This window comes from Macrotis lagotis, chromosome X (genome assembly GCF_037893015.1).
Source record: "Macrotis lagotis isolate mMagLag1 chromosome X, bilby.v1.9.chrom.fasta, whole genome shotgun sequence".
Classification (NCBI taxonomy): domain Eukaryota; kingdom Metazoa; phylum Chordata; class Mammalia; order Peramelemorphia; family Peramelidae; genus Macrotis; species Macrotis lagotis.
The window spans coordinates 76,336,392-76,346,415 of record NC_133666.1 but is presented as its reverse complement, the minus strand read 5'-3'; the positions used below and the strand labels follow the sequence as shown (position 1 = coordinate 76,346,415).

At 41.7% G+C, this 10,024-nt stretch overlaps 1 pseudogene; it reads left to right on the top strand.

The window, feature by feature from the left end:
- Nucleotides 1–5,998, top strand: LOC141498707 (DNA repair and recombination protein RAD54-like pseudogene; annotated as a pseudogene).
- Nucleotides 5,999–10,024: the final 4,026 nt, after the last annotated feature.

Here is a 10,024-nt window from a genome sequence, read left to right as displayed (position 1 = left end):
ATGTCGGTTGGTTGGTTCCTGTCCTTCGTTATTGAAGAAGACCAAAACGATAATCACCATGTTAGAGAAATTTGAGTTTGTCCAACTGTGGCTCATCAGACCAATTTGAGTTCTTTTCTGATGGGCACAGGTCCCTTCCTTAGTCCACCCTATATCTGTGACTCAGAATTTGATAGACCTGCCAGTTTGACCTGTTCTTGCACTATGCATGAGATCATACTACTCTTTATGGTTTGGGCACTCCTCTTGCCCTGGTATACTTCAAGCAACCCACTGTTAACCTGATTCATTTCTCAGTGTCTACAGGTGTCTGACTCTTCGTATGTTGATCTGGGCTGTAAAAATGACTTACTGTGCCTTTTTCTTGGACTTCTCAATCAGGATTTAGTCAGATGCATTTTGTAAATCTGGAAGAATTTGGTGAGGGAGGTGGGGCAATTCACTATACTGACTATTGCTACTGCACCATCCTAGCTCACTCTTGCCAATATCACACTATTTATTGGCTCCTTCTGGGTTGCCTACAAACCTGCCCAAGTCTTCCTCACCTTTACCAAGAAAAAAAACAACTCCAGTAACTGAACACACTTCATCATCCTTTCTATCTATCATTCTCTATGACTATTCATACTCCAGTCTTAACTTCCTTTCCTCCCGTTTACTTTTATAGTTATTTATATGCTTTATTTGGTTTTAGAATGAATATGACAAAGAAATTTACAACTATTTATATATATACAAAATAGACAAGATAAGGTCTTCTGGGAAACTTCTGCATAGAGATATCCTGTTGTTCATTTTTTAGTTGTGTCTGACTCTTTGGTGACTGCATTTGGTGTTTTTTTCTGTAGAATAACTTTTTATTATATTTTATTTTTCCAATCATATGTTATAAAAGTTTTTCAACATTTATCTACTTGCACATTTATAAGTTACACATCCCTTCCCACCCCCCTCCCCTGAGTGGCAAACAATAAAAATTGTACATATACATTTGTGTTTAACGTTTTACATATTATACACATTATACACAATTTTGTGTATGAGGAATTAGGACTAAGGGAAAAGAAAGAAAACTATGGGATAGGAAAGTAAAACATGAGAAGGGTTTTTTTTTTAAAGTAAACATAGTATCCATTAAGATTCTGTTGATTTTTTTGTTTGTTCTTGGTTTTCCTCTGGATGAGGATGGTATTGTCCATAACAGGTCTCCCAGGGTTCCTAGATCTCTGAACTGCTGTTGATCAACTCTCAGTGTTATTGCTAATGTGTACAATGTTCTATTGGCTCTCCTCCCTTCGCCCAGCACCAGATTGTGTAATCCTTTCCAGGCTTCTCTAAAGTCCTAACATTCATGGTTTCTTGTAGAACAATAGTATTCCATAACATTCATATGACACAACTTGTTCAGCCATTCCACAGTTGATGGGTATCCCCTCAATTTCCAATTCTTTGGCTCTACAAAAAGAGCTCTATAAATATTTCTGAACATGTGGGACTCTTCCCATCTTTTAAAATTTCTTTTGGATATAGGCCTAGTAATGGTATAGCTGGGTCAAAGTGTACGATCAGTTTTATTGCTCTTTGGGCATAGTTCCATATTGCTCTCCAGAATGGTTGGATCAGTTCACAGCTCCATCAATAGTGCATTAATGTCATTTGGAGTTTACTTGACAATTTCCATTTCCTTCTCCAGCTCATCTTACAGATGAGGAAACTGAGGCAAACTGGGTAAAATGACTTAGCCAGGCTCACAAGCTATTAAGTGTCTGAGGGAAGATTTAAACTCAGAATCTCCCTGACTACAGGACTAATGCTTTATCTACTTGCCTTCTAGCTGCTCAGAGATATGCTGTGGACTCCTAGTAGAAGGGAGTGTAAATATAACCCATTAGCAAAAACATTAGTGTAGTATAGTTATTTGTTTTGTTTTTTGTTTGTCAAGGAACCAGTTCTCTCATAAAAAAAACAAGAATGGCAGTTCTGGAAAGAAGGGCAACAGCAACATATCTAAGGCAGACAGTGATCCCTGAGCTGTTAGATCCACTTTACATCTGACCCCAAGTCAAGTTACAGCTAGAATGAGGTTCAAACTGAAGGAAGCACCAGCAATAGTTTTTACTTGCTCTCCCTGCCTCCAGGCTCTCCCCACCCTAGGCCATGCTCCGAACAGCTGCCAAAGCAATTTTCCTAAACTGTAGGTCTGACTAGATCATTATCTCATGCACTAAACTACAGGGTCTCTTAATTACTACAGAATCAAATCCAAACCCGTCTGGCATTTCAAACTCTTCACAGCCTGATAGCAAGCTAACCTGACAACATTTCAGCCACTCTAGGACCTAGCCAAACTGGCCTTTTTATCATTCCTTATACACTACACCAAGTTCATGTCTGGAATCTCCTGCCTCTTCACTTTCATCTCTTAGATCCCTTAATTTTCTTTAAGACCCAGCTCCAGGGTCATCTTCTACACCCTGCTGCTAATGGCTTCTCAACCTCCAGAATCTAATTAGCTCTGATGATATAGTATAGTGGTTAGAAAACTGACTGCAGAGCCTGGAATCAAGTTTCACCTCTGACACATACTGCTTGAGTGATGCTGGACAACTTACTTTCTCAGTACACTAGAAAAATCCAGAAGATTCAAAGTGGCAGAGAAAATGCCAATCTAGAGAGAGAATTCCTCACTGGACCATAAGTTTCTATCACTATCTCAATCCTTCATACATATGTGTGTGTGTGTGTGTGTGTGTGAGTGTACACACATGCATACATCTCTCTCTATATATATATATATATCTATATCTATAACTATAACTATAATGATAGATATAGATATAGATATAAATATAGATATGTTGTCCCCCCTAATACTCCTGGATGGTAGGAATAATTTCCTTTTTTCTTTGTATACTATTACCTAGCCAGTACATAGTAGGTACTTAATAGAAGGGAGTGCAAATCTAACCCATTAGCAAAAATGTTAGTGTCGTTGTTTGGATTTTTGTTGTCAAGGAACCAGTTCTATCATAATTGGTTGACAGGAAGATGTTCCTCATGGATGAAGTCCCTTAACAAGGGAATACCTTAGTATTGTGGAAATCTTGATCTACCACCTTCTTCTTAGAGCCTTACCCTCTCTTAGGGAAAGGTATGATCCCTTCTAGACAAGGAGAGGAGTTCTCTGTGCCTCTTTCAGACCTGGAAATCTACTGAAAGACCTGTGGATCCCTTGAATGCCATAGAGGCTGCTATGAAGTCATTTAGCCACAAGGGGTAGCAAAGCCCTATGAGAGAAAAAAACTGGACACTAGTTGATTAGTGTTCTTCAACGCAGAACTGAACACAATCTTCCCTGTGAGGATGACCATGGCAGAGTATAATGAGACTGTCACCTCATTAGTCTCTTGATGTATCCATAGATAACATTCACTTTTTTGACTGCCATATCATTCCTTAACTTGAAATCCATTAAAAGCCTCAGTTTTCATTTTTAAAAATGTTGTATAGTCATGCATCATATTGTGCTTGTAAAGATGACTTTACCTTTGTCCAGACTGAATTTCATCTTCTAGATTTGGCCTAAGCTTCTTAGCCTGGCAAGATCTCTTCTGGATCTCACTTCTATTATTCCTCCCAGACTTGAGCAAAACACCTGTGGATTTCACAAGAATTTGCCTTTGCCCTTCAGCCAAGTCATTGATAAGAATGGGAAATGATCCAAAGTCAGGCATAGATCACTGGGGTAGTCCACTGGAAACCCATTGACATAGAATCATGCATCTTTGAACCCAGTCATCCAACAGCCCTGAACTCATCTAATTCTATGTCTGTTCTATGGTCTGCCCTCATCTTCTCTACCAAAAAAAATCAGATGATCAACTGTGAAAGACTTAACTGTTCTAATTAATATAATGATACAAGACAATTCCCAAAAAAATGATGAAAAATGTGTTCCACCTCCAGAGAGAAAACTGATGAACTCTGGAATACAGATTGAAGCAGAGTTTTTTATTTATTTTTCTTACTTTTTTGTAACATGGCTAATATGGACATAAGTTTTGCATGACTTCACATGTATAATTAATATCATATTGCTTGTCTTCTCAGAGGGTGGAGGAGAGGCTAGAGGGAAGGAAAGAGTTTGGAACACAACATTTTAAAAACGAATTTAAAAGAAAGGAATGAAAAGAAAGAAAAGAAGAAAGGAAGGAAAAAGTATTAACTGCTTTGCCAAGGATAACTAAGGAATGTAGGATTAGGGCCAAGGTTGGAGGGGGCAGATCTGAGGCCAGACCATACAACAATCCTACTACCCATAGCTTAACTGCATGGAGTAGGCTTCTTTTTACAATACCAGATCTCTCAACTCCAAGTTTCCAAAGTTGTTAGATCCGTGGAGATCTCAAGCATCCACTTCACCTGAAATCAGGATGGGGGAAGCCTAGTTCCAAGTCAGCTTGCCAAGAGGAAGTCAGAGAGTGTGCTTGTGATGAAGATTAAAACCCTGAGTCAGTGACTCCCAAGGGACACAAATTGAGCAGTGGGACAAACAGCCAGGAATATTTCATATCCCCTTTTTTGGAAAACTCTGACTCAGCCAACTAGCCCCACTGCCTGGACATCAGCCAACATGAAGTTTTCATCAAATCCTTTTGAAGTTCCCATCCCAAATTACCGAAGTCTTTTGGGTCACAATTCTTTGGGCATCAAGTGGACAGGCTCTGTAACACCTTCCATGATCCTTTAGAAGAAAGAGCTCTGGTCTTTTAATGAGTTGCCTTCTCTGAGTGCATATGACCAGCTGAAGCTCTCTCTGGTGATTGAACCTATTCTCAGTAAAGTTTTTGGCTATACTAGAGAAAGGATGTCAAATTCTTCTGGGACTGCAGGACCCTGGCATACCTTGGCTATATCAAGGAAAACAAAATGGGCCTAGGAAAAACCTTGCAGCACATCACTCTGATGTGACAGGTTTTTGATGGCAAACCTGAAGTGGTTTTGCCATCCAGCCTGGTGAAGAACTGACACAAAAAAAGGACCCAAGTGACTGAGAGGAAGGTTCCAACTGCTCACCATTATGGAAAGATTAAAGGAAGTGATTTGAGTAAAAACAATGAGCTGACTTCATTAGCCATCAGGGCTCCAAGGATCCTTCATGTATCCTCAACATTTCCTATGAGCCACCTCTGTGGCTGAAAGGAAGTGTAGGTCTGGTGATCTGGTGATAAGGACCAGCAACTCAAGGTTTCAGAGAACCAGACTTACCAGGCCCTGAGCCTCTTAAACATTAGCTGGCAAGGGCTCATCTCAAGGTTCTCGATTTGGTCCTTCCATTTGGTGCTCTTTGTGAATTTGAGCATACATAGGACAGCCTAGGGATTTGAAAAACACTTTGAGTTAATGATTCAAAGGAGCAAAGATGTTAATACAAGTGAAGTAACCAGTCAGAAGGGTGAGGAGCATCTGGAAGAACTTGTCAAAATTGGAAACAGGGACATGATTTAGAGAACCTTGGACATCCCTTCCAGGTTGTGAAAATGAAGAAGGTGACCTATTGCAGATTGTCTCCTTTGCAGGTTGAATTGTATAGATGATTTCTTGAAGAAGTAAAACTTGTCTTCCAGCAAGTCACTGAAGAAGCTATAACCCCACAGGTTTGGTCTAAGGGATGTATATGGAAGAGGCTGAAGGCATTTTAGGAGCTCTGGACCTATTTCCCTCTCTCTCTCTCTCTCTCTCTCTCTCTCTCTCTCTCTCTCTCACACACACACACACACACACACACACACACACACACACACACACACAGTTGCAAGTCTGTGGAGTTGCAGCTGTTAGGGGTATTGTTGATCCTGGACTACATTCTGACTGTGATCCAAAGGACCAACAATGTTATGCTCTCCTTGGGTCTGTTTGAGATGCTCTGGAGGCATCTCTATGTTTGGCTGGATGATACAGTGTCCTTCAAAAAATAAGCTATGGGAGAGGTAGAGTTAAGACATTCTAGTTCCCTACAGTCTCATTCTCTATCACAAAGATATAGAAAATGAAACAGACTAAATTCTTATTGGGAAAGCCAAGAAAAAGTTAGAGGGGATCATTTTTCTAGATTAGGATAGTTTAAAGAGACAGACAGAGAGGTCTTGAGACATGGGAATGGGGTCTGACTAAAACGTTCTGGCACCCAGGGATTTAACGAGGAATGAGACTGGGAGATCCCTAAAGAAGTCAAGGGGGCAGAAACAAGTGCCATCTAGTAGCTCTGTTGCCCAGTACTCAGTTCTGGATCACAGATCCTGCACAGAAAGGAGCAGACCCAAGTATGGGTTTTAGCTTTTCATGAGCAAGGAAGATTCTGGAAGCCAAGTATGGCTATGAACTGCTGATTCTAAGAGCAAAGAGTGTAAGAATAATCAGAGCTGGGGTCTCAGAACAATGGGGAGCCTGCAGTTCAGTAACTTGAAACCTGTTGGCCTCCCAGTGGACTAAGATTGACTGGATTCAACAGCACTCAACTAAAACTCCCAACCAGGGAGAAGCTGACAAACTTGGGTCAGGGACTTGCAGAACTCTGACCAGGAAGGGAGTGAGCAGACCTGCCTCAGAATATATCACGCTGGGAACACTGAAAATGTAAAAGTTCCCCACACTGAGTTATAAAGTCAGCTGAAATCAATTAATCAATCAACATTTTATCAAGTACTTATTATATGCCATTGTTTGAGCCACAAGGAAGGTAGCTTGGGTGGCCCAGTGGATAGAGCACTGGGTCTGAAGCCAGGAAGACCTGAATTCAAATCCAGTCTCAGATACTTACTAGCTGTGTGACCCTGGGCAAGTCACTTAATGTCTGTTTACCTTAATCCACTGAAGAAGGAAATGACAGACCTCTCCAGTATCTTTGTCCAGAAAACCATGATCCCCTTAGAGAGTATTGGCATGCTTGGTGACTACCATGGAGTCATGAAGAGTCAGATAAGACTGAACAACAAGATTATGCCAGATAGCTGTCCTAATTGTTGGAGATAAAAACGGCAAACTATGGCCCTTACCCTCAAGGAACTTACAGTTTAATGGGGAAGACAACATGCAAACCCACTAAACAAATTAAACAGTATAACGAATAAATAGGAAACAATAGAGGGAAGATACTAGGATTAAGAGGGATTCAGAAAGGCTTCCCTGTGGAATTTGAGTTGGGATTTAATAAAAGCCAAGGCAGCTAAAAGGCAAAGTTGAGGAGGAGATGTACCAGGTGTGGGGGACAGTCAGAGCCCCCTATAAAATGCCTGTAGGCAAGAGTGGGGGTTCTTGTTCACAGAATAGCCAGGAAGCCAGTGTCACTGGAAAGAAAAGAGCAAAATGCATGTAGAGGAACAAAAGGGCAAGAATATCAAGGGAGTTTATGAAAAAAATGGGAAGGAAGGAGGCCTGACCATACCAGATCTCCAACTATACTACAAAACCATAATTATCTTGACAGCTTGATACTGGATAAGAAATAGAGAGTTTAGTCAGTGGAATGAGTTAGGTACACAACATGCCGAAGCAAACAGGCACATTAACCTAGAGTTTGATAAATACAAAGATCCCACCTTGGAAAGACTTAGGAACTCATCCAAAATCCAAAGAATTCATCATGAAGCCTGTTATCCTACTACAGATAGAGAGATGCTAGACTCTTTCTCTTCTTTTTCCTTCTCCCCCTTCTTCCCCTCCCCCTTCCTCCCCCCTTCCTTTTCCCCCTTCCCCCTTCTCCTTCCCATCCTCTTTCCTTCCAATAAAGGCAGAAGAAGCACAAGAAGTTTTCCAAGGGTGTGGAATGCAAAAAGCAGCCCTGGGGGTGCTCTGGGCACTATTTAGCCTTCCTCAAGTCACACATACTGCTACAGCAGCACGAAGAGGTCCAGCAGCCAGCTGAAGGCTTGGCCCAGGTTCATCCAAGTATGCACAAGAGTCCATATTTACCACTGGCCATTATCAACCCCCCTCCAGATCACTCCCTTTCCTTCCTCCCCAAATCCAGAGCCAGTTCCAAGCCTTTCTCTCATCCCCAATTCATGCCTTATACTAGGGGACTTCAGCAGACAGTTTGAGAGTCCCTCCCACACCCTCTATTGCCATGGGGTCCTCCTCTACTCCACCTCCACTACTGGGAGCCACCCACAAGTGTTCCCCTTACATTTTCATGAACTCTGAACATCCTTGGGGTTCTTGTAATCTTTTGTCAACTTATCTTTCCTTCTCCATCAACCTGCACTGGCTACACTCTCTTCCCCGTCCCCACCTTTCCAATCTTCTTTCTCCAATGACCCTGCCCCTACCCAGCTCTCTTCTGACTCTAGCTGGCTCTCTACTCATGGTGGTCTCCCTCCTCCTCAGCTCCTCAGCTTCTCAGCTCAGGGCTTCTCTGACTTCCTTCAAGTCTCAGCTAAAATTCTATCTGCCAGAGAAAGTCTTTCCAGATTCCTCTTAATTGCAGGGCTTTCCTTTGGATAATTCTTTCTGAGGTATAGTGTATTTAGCTTGTTTGTACATAGTTATTTGCATATTGTCTCCTTTAGACTGTGAGCTCCTTGAGGGCAAGGGGCCTTTTCTTTGTATCCTAAGCAATTAGCACAGTGTAGGCACTTAATAAATGTTTATTGACTGACTTCCTTTCTTATCCTTAACTTTCTACAGCCTGGCTTCTGACTTCATTCAACTGAATGCTCTCTCCAAAGTTACTTTTGATTTCTTATTTGCCAAATCTAATGGTATTTCCTCATCCTGATCTTTCTTAACCTCTAAACTCTCTCCTACTTCTCCTCCTCCCTGCCTGTCCTCTTCTCAGTCTCCTTTGATGAATCTTCCTCCAGGTCATGCCTACCAGTAATAGGGTCTAACCTCAAGTCTAGACCCCCCTTCTCTTCTCCCTCTATAGTATTCACTGGACAGTCTCATCAGTTCACATGGATTCAATTATCATCTTTATGCAGATAATTCACATGTCTGTTGTCCAGCTCTAACCTCTCTCCTGGTCACCAACCTTGCTTTCAAACTGTCTATGGGACTTCTCAAACTGGATGTTCCAAAGACATTGTAAACTCAGCATCTCCAAAAATGATCTCAATATCTTTCCCCTAAAAACTCTCCCTATTTTTAGCTTTCATATTGTACTACTATCCTCCTAGTCACCAATCATGCTATCCTTGACTTATTCTCTCTCTCTCTCTCTCTCTCTCTCTCTCTCTCTCTCTCTCTCTCTCTCTCTCTCTCTCTCTCTCTCTCTCTCTCCCTCCCTCCCTCCCTCCCTCTCCCTCTCCCCCCCTCTATCCCTCCCTCCCCCCTTCCTCCCTTCTTCCTCATCCCACATCCACTGCGTTGTCAAGTCCTTTCCAATCCACTCTCTTCTCTGATATTGCCACAATGTTGGTGCATCACAGCACATTTGGAGTACCATGGTAGCCTTCTGGCTGGTCTCTTTGCCTCAGGTCTCTCTCCATTCCAATCCAACTTCCATTCAGCTGTCAAATTAATCTTCCTAAAGTGCAGATCTGATCACAGCATTCCCTTGTGCAATAAACTCCAGTGACTCCTTTTTATGTACTTTTATGATTTAACACAAACTCCTCTGTTTGCATTTTAAAGCCCTACATAACCTGGCCTCCTGCCACCTTTTCAGTCTTCTTATCCCTTACTCTCCTCCCTCCCCCATGTATACTCTAATGATCTAGTGACATTGGCTCTTTTTTGGTCCTCACATTTGAAACTCTATCTCCTGGCTTCAGGCATTTCTACTGGTGGTCCCTCATGCTTGGATCTCTTCCCCCCTCCCACCTTGTCTCTGCCTCCTGGCTTCCCTTGACTTCCTTCAAATCTTAGTGAAAATCTCATTTTTTGCAGGAAGCCTTTCTCAGTCTCCTTATTGCTAGGGCCTTCTATTTTATGAATATCTCCAATTTATTATATTAGCTAGATATAGATATATACATACATATGATAACTATATAGATGTTAATTTATCCATATCTATCTA